This window comes from Salvia splendens, chromosome 2 (genome assembly GCF_004379255.2).
Source record: "Salvia splendens isolate huo1 chromosome 2, SspV2, whole genome shotgun sequence".
Taxonomy (NCBI): domain Eukaryota; kingdom Viridiplantae; phylum Streptophyta; class Magnoliopsida; order Lamiales; family Lamiaceae; genus Salvia; species Salvia splendens.
The window spans coordinates 18,819,888-18,831,182 of record NC_056033.1 but is presented as its reverse complement, the minus strand read 5'-3'; the positions used below and the strand labels follow the sequence as shown (position 1 = coordinate 18,831,182).

The following is an 11,295-nucleotide window of genomic DNA, read 5'->3' as shown; positions in this document are numbered from 1 at the left end:
GCATTGTAAAATAAATTAATATTATTGAAACAAGTTTTCAATGTAAACTAATCATAATTGTGAACGTGGCAAATATAGGTTTCATTGTCGAATTTTTGGTATTTTGTGCTATTCTATGTAAATGTTTATGCAAAAGCATATTTCATTGCATTGTAAAATACTAGTAATTTTTTTTATCTCAAATTAAAGCACTTACCAATTAAACTCATTTTTTTTAAAATTTCAATCTAACTATAAAATTTGTGTAGTTTACAATATTTGCATAAATGAGGAAAATTAAAGGCGGAATTTTTAAAAAAGTGAACATACACTAGGCGCCAATAACCTTAAGCGATGTTGTTGTAATGGTTATAACTTTTATCGTGCACGGCTAATCCGCATTTACTTTTCCATCTAGTATACTTTGACTTGGAATATTTTGATATTGTCAACTATGTTATAATAGTAATATTATTTTTATATCGAGACTAAAAATAATGATGTAAAATAGAAATTGAGAAATTGTTGTTTTATTACACACCATTACTCCCTTAGAAAATTAAATAATAATACTATTAAAATCAAAAGTTTAAAAGTTCAAAGAAGAATAACTTAGAATTGAGTGGTATGAATTCCTCTTTACTCGGCTTTCGTCCGGTCTTCCCAAGCCTAAATTTTTATTTTCAATTTAAAAAATAGAAATTATGAAATAATTCAAACTAATACTAATGGTACTCAATAACTTTTTAAAGTGCACCAAAAGACACCATAAGAACATATATAGAATATATAAGACATGACTTGATATGGAAAAGAGTTATTCCTTCTACGCCCATCAATTCTGAAATATATTTAGGCGTTGCCTCTGCAACCATACAATTACTTAAAAAAAACTATGCCAACGCTAAAACATTAACAATTCGAATAAAATTAACATTATTAAAATAATTTTTCAATGTAAACTAATCATAGTAGTGAGTCTGTCAAACATAGGTATCATCGTCGAATTTTTTGTACTGTCCTTATTCTGTATGAATCTTTATGCAAAAGCACATTTCATCGCATTGTGCATTAAAAATAGGAAGTTTCAACGTAAACTAACAATAGGAAGTTTTTATCTCCAATTTTACAATATACAGTCTATCAAAACAAATAAAATTCTGTGGAGAAAAAGGGAACAAAGTAAAATTACTATTTGCGCCACTGAGATCGGCGACAGCCTTAACGAACTGCTCGTGCAACTCTGTCGTCCACCGTAGCCGCTGCTTCGCACACAACTGCTGAACCTACTGATTTTATGGCGGGGTCTGCAGCCCACCCAAAAGAACCAGCGAGATCTCTTGTTGTTGCCATTGGAGAGTGAGCGAGTGCACTGTACATATATATGCGAGTGTAAATGTTTGTTTTAATTAATTTTTCTTTCTACCTCTCTCTTACTATACTAATTGTGCATTAAAATTATGAAACCACCAAATTGTAAGTATTCACAAATTCAAGTTGGCCATGAGGGTGTCCACTATAAGGCGGACACCCCCAATAGCTCCGCCCCAGTTTTTGTCCATAGCCCCAGTTTAGTTGTCCACAGCCCCAAAATTCTATTTCCGCCACTATGGTGGACACTTGCAATAGTCCCCAAATTTTATAATCAATTTTCGTTTTAAAATATTTTTAGTTTCATTTAGGTATAATTAAAATAATCGCAGTGTAAATAATTAGAAAACGAAGTAATTAGGGCCGAATATTCGTTGTATTGCAAACGGGTATAATTATACAACGAATAATTAAAATAAAATACAACTAAAAACTCCGCCACCGTCTACTCGATGTCAGAGTCGGCTTCTTCTTCTTCTTCTTCTTCTTCTTCTTCTTCTTCTTCTTCTTCTTCTTCTTCTTCTTCTTCTTCTTCTTCTTCTTCTTCTTCTTCTTCTTCTTCTCCTCCTCCTCCTCCTCCTCCTCCTCCTCCTCTCTCGCTGCTGCCGGCCGCGGTTTCCCTAGGAGCATCATCAACCAACCCCAGTCGACTCTCAATCCGAGTGATGAGCCTCTTGTAGACGTTCCTGACGTACGGGTCAGATTCCCCTGCGTATTTGCTGCATACGTCTTGCAGTGGTTGCATCAACTGCACGTCTATGGTATCTCTCAAAACCTCGTGGGGTTGCACCATGTGCTGTGGGATTGGGGCTGGCGGGGGGATGTGAGATCCGGACGCGGCCGCCGATAGGCGGGAGGCACTTCTACCCCCTCTGGCGCTGCGGATAGAGGCCTGTTGTCCCGGGGGCCATCGTCGCCTAGTGTGAGTAGCGGATGGCTCTTCGACTTGCTCGTCGGACTGCTCGAACTCGTGCGAGCCGCTTCCACTGCCGTATTCCCCGACAAGGTTGTGCCTTGTACGCTTCGGCCCAGGAGCTGTGTCGACCTCTCGCGCCACGATGGACTTGAATTTCGGACAATCCGCGAGGACAAGATACTCCTCCCACAGGGTGAACTTCGGCCAGCCCTCCGTGTTGTATTGGCCCATCGACAGGTTCTTCACATCTGTTGCGCTTCGGCCACTCTCAGAGTGGCGAAGGTTGTTCTCGTATATGGACGCGAACCGCTTGGTAGCCCGCAGAATCCTACCCCACTTTTTTCGGAGCTGTTCTCGGTCGCCCTTCTCGGCGCCGTCGGGTTTGAATTCCTCGTATGCCATCACGACGCACCTCCAAAAGCTCCCCTCGGCCTGATCGGTGCCCACCACAGAGTCCGAAGTGATAGCATCCCACGCCCTCGCCACGGCAATGCTCTCTTGTTTGGTGTATGGCTTGCCCCGGTTGGACCCAGAACCAGAGCCACCGCTACCGCCAGCGCCACTGCCCTCGCCACCTGCAATGCCGGCGCCGCTGCCCGAGCGTCCACCGACGTTTCCGGTGCCCCGACTGCCGCCACCCGCGCCCCGAATGCCGCTACCCCCTCGGGTCGGAACGGGATTTTCCACTCGTGCCGACGGCGTATCTGGGATGCCGGAACTGAGCAGACCCATCATAGTATCACATGCGTCTTGATCTGCTTCGGTGAACGGAGATTGGCTGGATTGGAAAGGGGAACCCGGATGCGGCTGGTGAACCGCGTCCAGGTTGGGTCTGTAATCTCCAAATGTGGAGCGACTCAGATTCCGCTGTAAAGGTGGGGGCGTTGGAGAAGACCTCCATGACTGAGATGGAGGAATGGGTGGACTCGATGCCCACGGTGGGAGAGATTGATTCCAACTCCAATGCTGGCACGGAGTCGTGCCAAAGCCCGATGGCTGAGAAGCATAGGCGCCAAATCCCGATGGCTGCGAAGGATAGCCCGACGGATGTGATGGATTGCTGTCATAGCCCGATTCCTGAGAGTCGGGTGATTGGTCGTCTCCTCGGTGCATTTTTAGAGAGTGGTTGTGTAGATAGTGAATGGATGGATTTTGTGAAAATGGTGAAAAATAGGTGGTGGGGAGTGGTATTTATAGAGGTAAATAAAAAAAAATCGAAAATGTCTTGGCCGCGGCGGATGTCCAACACTATGGTCGCCGCGCCTATCCATCGTCCGCCGTCGCCTCGCCCCCCATTCGCGTCCGACCCATGGGCGGACATCTTCCGTATTATAACCCGCCCGCCCATCGCTCCCATACGCAGCTATCGCCGCGTCCGCACCATAGTGGATACTCTGAGCATCTCATAACTAAATTACAAGTTCCAACACTTTCATACCAGACAAAAAGATTCCTTAAGAATCTTCAACCGACTTCGCACCACTTCACTTCCACTTAAAATGGCTGGCAGCCTCCGCTCTCAAAATAAGCAACCCTTCCCCAGACGCCGCCGCCGTTCCGTGTCGTTACTCCGCCGGCACCATCAGAATCTCAGCGTTGTCAAACACCACCAAAGCTCATCCTCTCTCCTTCTCTCCATCTTCAACCAACTACAAACCAACTAGATTCAGACCCGCCCGGGCATTCGGGTCGAATCGGGTATCCGGATCGGCTGATCCCGCATTCGACGTAGTCATCGTCGGAGCGGGCATTATCGGGTTGACCATAGCCCGCCAGTTCCTCCTCGGATCCAACCTATCCGTTGACGCCGCCGTTTCCTGCACCGGCGCCACTGGCGTAGGTGCTCACTCAATTGATTAATTGAAATGAATGAATGAATAAATAAATGTTTTTTTCATTTTTGTTGTTTCGAATTTGAGCTAATTTTGTAAATTTAGGGCAAGGATACATATGGAGGGTTCACAAAATCCCGGGGAGTGAGAAATGGGAATTGGCGATGAGAAGCCATCAATTGTGGGAGGAGATGGCGGAGAGCATCACGAATCAAGGCATGGATCCTTTGCTGGTGCTTGGCTGGAAGAAGACAGGTTCAGATATTAGATTTTTTCTTTGTTTGTCGATCAACTGTTTGATAAAAAGTTCTGATTGATGAATTCTGATTGATGGATTGTTTTTGTGGTAACTAGTATGTAAATGTATCATAATGCGATAAACGTGGATAAACAGAACTAAGGTGTTTACTATCATGATACAGACCAAACAGGAGAATCTCAGCCCAATAGATTAGCCTTAGCCTGTTAGGAGAGAAAGCTCATTTAGTCTATATACCCCATACCAATTGTTCAATACCCGTTGTTCTCGATGTGGGACATTGAGTCCGTTACATTCGACTCTCCTTTCTTTAAGGGCCAACGTCCTCGTAGGTCACGACTGGTTCTTTGCCACGTCACCACTCCGTTAGTCATGGTCACAGCTAGTTCTTTGCCGGACCCCCACTTCGAGTTCTCATTGGTCACGGCGGATAATGAAAGCACCAATGATATAGATCAAATGGGAGAACTCTGCTCAAAAGACTAGTTTGTTAGGAGAGAGAGCTCATTTAGTCTATATACCTCATACCAGTTATTCTTATAACCGATGTGGAACATTGAGTCCCTAAAATATTATTAGCACGATTTTTGACGAATTTGATAATATATACTCCCTCCGTCCCACTCAAGATGGCCACATTCTTGAATGGCAGGGAGTTTTAGGTGGAATAGTTGTTTGTGATAAAGTAGAGTGGAAAAAGTAATTGAATAATTTAATGAGGAGAGAGGAGAGAGGGATTTTATACATATATAGAAAGCAGACATCTTGAATCGGACAAACTAAAAAGGAAAGGTGGACATCTTGAATGAGTTGGAGGGAGTAGCTAACTTGCAGAAATATTCATCAGGTTTGGTGTTCATAGATATGCTTGATCAGAATCTTGTGCTTGAGTGCTTTGCTCCTAAGAATAATTGGTAGTAATTCTTTTGTTTGTAGTTATCATATTGTGGAATTTAATCTTGTCGCCTTTGTTCATCCATTTATCCGTAAGATTTCATTTTCATGAAAATGGTACAAAGTGTGGCATCTTTAAGCTAACCATTGCTGTTTTTAACAACAGGAAGCATGCTAGTGGGACGGACCGAAGAAGATTGTTTGGCGTTGGAGGAAGAAGGTAGAGAATCTTGTCGATGCTGGTCTTGGCGCCAAGTTTTTATCTAGCGATGAATTGATGGCAGAGGAACCCAGTCTTAATCTTGGAAAGGAAGGCGGTGCAGCTTTTATGCCTGATGACTGTCAAATTGATGCTCGCCGTGCTGTTGCATTTATTGAAAAGGTTCCTAGCGATTACTCTGGCATCCTCTCGAAGTAGTCTTTTATTGTCTTCAATTTAAAATGTGTTGTCTTTATAGTTACTGTGTATAATTTCCGGTAGGCTAACATGGCCTTTGCAGCAGAAGGGAGATACGCAGAGTTCTTTTATGAGACAGTAACCGGTTAATTGCGGTTAGTCAATTTCTCTTCGTGTTTTATGCTGATTTCCGAGTAGTAATTATTATGTTTTTGGATCTTGTCAAGATGACCATTTTACTGAGTGAGAAAAATCTTTTATTTCCGTTGCTGATTAAGATCAGGTCTGACAGTAGTGGAGAAGTTGAGGCAGTTCAAACTTCAAAGACTACATTGCGTAGTAAGAAAACTGTTATCATTGCAACGGGCTCGTGGACTGGTTCTTTGATGCATGACATTTTAAAGGATTCGGAAATTGAGCTAGATTTCCCAGTTAAACCACGTAAGGTGAGATAGAGATACTAAGGTGTGTGAGTTTATATGTTTTTCTTAAATTTGTATCGTCTCAGTTCTTCGCCATCACCTTACGTAGGTTCTTTCAGTTTGAAAATGTATTGTGTCGAAATTTCTGAAAAAAATCTACTGCACTATCTCTTAATCTTAGCGTGGCTATAAAAGAGTGCAATGTTCGGAAGAGAAGAGTTAAGATCTTACATTGATATGTGGCAGGGTCATATGCTTGTTCTTGAGAATTTCAAATCTTTTAAAGTAAATCACGGGCTTATGGAGGCCGGATATGTCAATCACAAATCCGCAACCCTTAGCTCTACTACAGATCTGGGGACCAAATCTAATGCAAATACTGCATCTGTATCGATGGCAGCTACCATGGAAATGCCGCGAAGGCTTATTCTTGGTAAACGACTAAACTCTAATCTGGTTTTTACTCGCTCAACTCTTTCCATGTTAACTGTGGCACTGTGCAGTAATAATACCCGAAAATAGCTGTATATCCTTACACAGTGACCAAGTTACATATCAGGCGAGTGACAATGGTCGATGGATGGCATGTCTTGTGTGAATCTGCTCTTAGCTTAGCTATGTATAAATGTTTAAAGGGCAATGGCATTATATTGGTGACTTCAATTTTACTTTTACAATTTTCATTTGATCATCCCTTGAATGAAATTATGTAACGGAATGTGATTCCTACTTTTATTCTAATTATTTTCTTGGTATGATGGAATGAACGAGGGGAATGGAATGAAAATGCAAAGGAAATGGAAATAAAGTGTCATTTCATTCCCACCCTCGTTCCATTCCGTCATACCAAGAACGGCCTAAATGTTTTTAAGGTGATGGCATTAAATCTCGCCTTCATATTCTTCTGTATTTAAAATACATGCTTGGTATGCGCGAGGAAGATGTCTAAGGTCATATCATATGCTTTGCTTCGTGCAGGAAGCAGCCGCCAGCTTGTTGGATTCGACACTGAGATTGATGAGTCCATCATCGCTCTGATATGGGATAGGGCGAGTGAGTTATTTCCTCGACTCAAAGAAGCGTCACTGAGAGAGTTGGGCCAAAGCAGAGAAGTTAGAGTTGGCCTAAGACCTTATAGTAAGTTTCTCAGTTATACAGCTTCCAACTATAGCCGTCTCGTTATATTATACATAAGCTGATACCATTGTTTGCAGTGCCTGGAGGGAAACCAGTGATTGGACCTGTGCCTGGATTACCGAAGACTTTTTTTGGTGCTGGACACTGAAAGGAAGGGATTTTGCACGCGTGTCGTAGGCACGTGTTCTTCCTATTCAACAATACTTAAACGTTCTCACTTCCCAAAATACTATTAATTAGTAAGTGGTAAGTCGGATGTCGATCCCACGAGAAACGGTCGTATCCGTTATGTATTGCAACACTTAAGAGTTTGGCGATGCCGCCACGCTTTAATTTAGGAGAGAAAGATAATTAAACTACAGAAATTAACCCATACTTACGAACATGGTGGGAACAAAGTAGAAAATAAAGTAAAAGTAAGCAAACAATGAACTTGAGACAAAGCAAATAAACTGACACGTAAACTGGACAAGCAAGTAAACTGGGCAAGTAATTATACTGGGCAACTTAGCAGCAAAAGCAGAACAGTGGTGAGAAAAATGACAACACTTTGTAAAATAGCACTTTCGGGAATGAAAGGAACAAGGGGAAAGGAACCAGATTTTTTCACGAAAATTACTAAGTAAAAGAAGCAAAAAGAACTAAGTAAAAGCTGCTAAATCAATTCTAAGTGTTCACACTTAAATGAAAGCTAGAGAAGCTATTTTTACTAGGAAAGAGACATTTAAAAAGTAAAACCTAAAGTCTACCTAACTAGCTACTTTGGAGACTTCCTAGGGTGGCTAAGCTGACATGAAAAGCATGGGAGAGAGAGTTTAAAGCTGATTTTGGAGGCTCCATGTCAAAGAGTGAAAAGACAGTGTACTAGTTGCCTCCTTCAAGCTATTAACCTATGGTCAAAAGTAGTTGGCAATTAAACTAAACTAAGAGTAAAAGGTTTAGCACTTTGAAATCAGATTTTTGAGTTCCTAAATACACCAAGGCACGAAAATATGAGTAAAGAAAAGACTAAATGGTTGCTACACACTTAACTATGCAAGAGAAACACCAAATCAACAAGTTAGCTACCTAAATATGCCTTGAAAACACCAAATGAAAAGCTGAAACATAAAGACTCATTGAAGAAGATAAAGAAAGCATAAGAACACTTAAGCATGGTGGAAGAACAACCAAGAACCGAGTTCATCAAACTCATGCAAAATCATACGAAAATGACACCCGACGAAGCGCCGAAAACACACAACACATGGCTGATTTTTTTGAGACTTTTCTAACTCCTTCTCCACGTTTTTTAACCATAAACTAACTTAGAAAAAACTTGAGAAACTGATTTTAAAAGCTTGAAAGAAGTTTTAACTAAACAAGAACATAACCAACACTAGAATTAAACAACAAGCTAAAACCGAAAATCAAACAAGAGCTAAACTTAAAGCACATTAAATACACAAACACTTAGAGTAATAACTACTTGAAATAAGCTTCTAAAACAAGAACAACAACAACAAATAAGAGTAATAAAGGTGCAAAAGAACTCCACAAGTTAAGAACAAACAACTAGAGAAAATAAACACTACTACTAAATTACTAGTACTTCAACCCATGATGAACAATGATCTTCGCAGCCTTGAGTTTGAAATCTCTCTTCTTAAGGAAGAGAGAAAAGTTCCTAGAGAGAGAAATAAAACTAAACTAAAACTAAAGAAAGTGACAAAGTGGTTCAAAAGTTAGGCCAAAAGATGAGTTTTGTTGATTTTGTTACACATCTTCCAACCAATCTGTCGTGGAAGTCTTATCCACTCCCTATGATGGTAGTTGGCTTCTTTTGCCTTCAAAAGTGTCACTTGTGGGCGTTGGTAGCACAAAGAATCGTCAACTTTGCTTTGAAATGCGACTTTGAAGAGATGTCAACATTGCTCAGACACTGGCCAATCCATCAAACTGGGCAGTTTGTGTCTTGTGGATTCCTTCTTCTCAAACTACTGAATTTGCATCCAATTTGCCTCTACTTTTGCATGTAATCCAGAATCCATTCCATTAGCATGCTAGTCGGACCATTCCATTCATTTCCTGCAAAAAAGCATCTTTTTTATGCAAATATTCTACTAATAAGTGCGAAAAGTGATCAAATCCAAGTGACGAAAACTAGCCTATCAGACACGAAGGAGAAGGCCTCTCACTGGTAATCTTTTTCGAAGTGCACTTATTTGAATCTGCAACATTCATACCACTTATTATCTTTGATCTTATACGTACCAATACTATCTGTAATGGAATAGTCCGTTTTTTGACAGGCTGGGAACTGCTGAAATGATTTTAAACATGGTATTGGAGAGTCCTCACAAGGTCAGTCCGGCGCCCTTCTCTCTCTAGGTTGCTCCTCTCTCTCTCTCTCGGAAGCAGAAGGATTTAGCACTACACTTGTGAGTTCTGGAAAAGTATAAAGAAATGAAGGAAGTAATGAAGTAGGTGATGACTTCAAAAAAAATTTAAGTTATTTTACAGAAATAATATACTATCTCCGTCCCACTTAAGATGTCCATCTTTCATTTTTACTTTCTCTCATTAAAGATGTCTATTTTCTATATTTGACAATAAATCCCTCTATCATCTCTTCTTATTAAAAAAATTCAACTACTTTTTACTCTCTACTTACCTCATCTAACAACTCCTCCTAAAACTTCGTACCAATCAATAATGTGGACATTTTGAGTAGGACGGAGGAAGTACTTTAGAACGCAAATAGATAGACATCACATCTAGGCCTGTCAAATCGGGTATCCGCGGATACCCGATCCGAAAATTTCGGGTGGCCGATCTTGAATTTCCAAAAATCTAATATCTGATACCCAATTCGAAAATAATTTCGGGTACCCAAATACCCGACTCGGGTATCCAGTCCCGAAAAATAGGGTATCTAGTCCCGATTGTGAATTTTTTTAAGGAAAACTAACTATAAAATTTTAGAAATACAAAGTTGTAGTTCGAGTTTAAGATAAAAAAACTACTACAAATTATTAGAAATAAAACTTAAGAGTGAAGGATTTCGGGAGTACATTTGAATTTTTTAAATAATAAAATAAATATATAATTTATTAAATTAAAAAAATTAAAAAAATCGTGTAATTTGAGTAATTTGGGGATACCCTATTGGGTATCGGGTAATGGATCGGGTTACGCGATACCCAATAATCCAAAAATCCTATACCCGAACCTTATCCAGAGACCTGAAAAATTAGATTTCGGATATCCAATTACCCAATACTACGGGTTCGGATATCAGATATCCAATTCCTGATATCTATTTTGACAGGCCTAATCACATCAGATAAAATAAAATCTTAGGCATACTTTTATACATCAAGAATTATTCCCTCGTTCCATGTTAATTGAGTCATTTTTCTATTTTGGAAGTTCCGAATTAATTGAGTTTTTTCTATTTTTTGCATAAAGTAACTTTCTCTTTTATTCTGTTGTCTTTTCATCTTCCATACTCTATTCTCTCTTACTTTATTCACCTTCCACTTAACACAATATTCTTAAACTCTGTGCTGAAAAACAATGTCACTATTAATAAGGAATGAAAGGAGTACCTTTTAAGCAAATCTCATTTCAACAAATTGGGGCTTAGCCATCTCCAAGGGTACACTAAAACCTAAAATGGAATAGGTATTTAACTCCAATAGTACTCAAAAACCAATTTCATTTTTGATTTTTTAGAAAAAAATACCTATCTTTAGGTTTACACTAGACCAAAACCTAAAAGTTTTTCAAATTTTGTGAGTAAAAAAGGTATAATATAGAGAATATTCTTTTTAAGTTTGAGTTTAGTATAAATGATTAGAGTAAAATCATATTATTTGATATGACATTTATACTAAAATTGATTTTAGTTTAGTGTCAATGGTCGGATATAGTCCTACAACTTTTATCACTCCACCAGTCGGAATAACCTTAAATCATCTCCACCGGTCGGAATAACCTTAAATCATGTTGTTAATTATTCTTACTTAAAAATTTGATTATTGTGTGAACAATTTCTAAACATAGTGAAGATAAAATATTGGTAATAGAGAGAGGAGCAGAATTAC

The 11,295-nt window shown here is 39.8% G+C and overlaps 1 long non-coding RNA gene and 1 pseudogene across 1 annotated transcript; one reads left to right on the top strand and one right to left on the bottom strand.

Annotated features, from left to right (window-relative positions):
• Nucleotides 1-3,258: 3,258 nt before the first annotated feature.
• Nucleotides 3,259-7,566, top strand: LOC121775414 (annotated as a pseudogene).
• A 1,082-nt stretch (nucleotides 7,567-8,648) lies between these two features.
• LOC121790797 lies at nucleotides 8,649-9,883 on the bottom strand. Its single transcript, XR_006048412.1, has 2 exons — nucleotides 9,461-9,883; nucleotides 8,649-9,274 (listed from the first exon to the last, which is right to left on the bottom strand). It is a non-coding gene; the product is annotated as an uncharacterized LOC121790797 (long non-coding RNA).
• Between the last annotated feature and the right edge of the window lie 1,412 nt (nucleotides 9,884-11,295).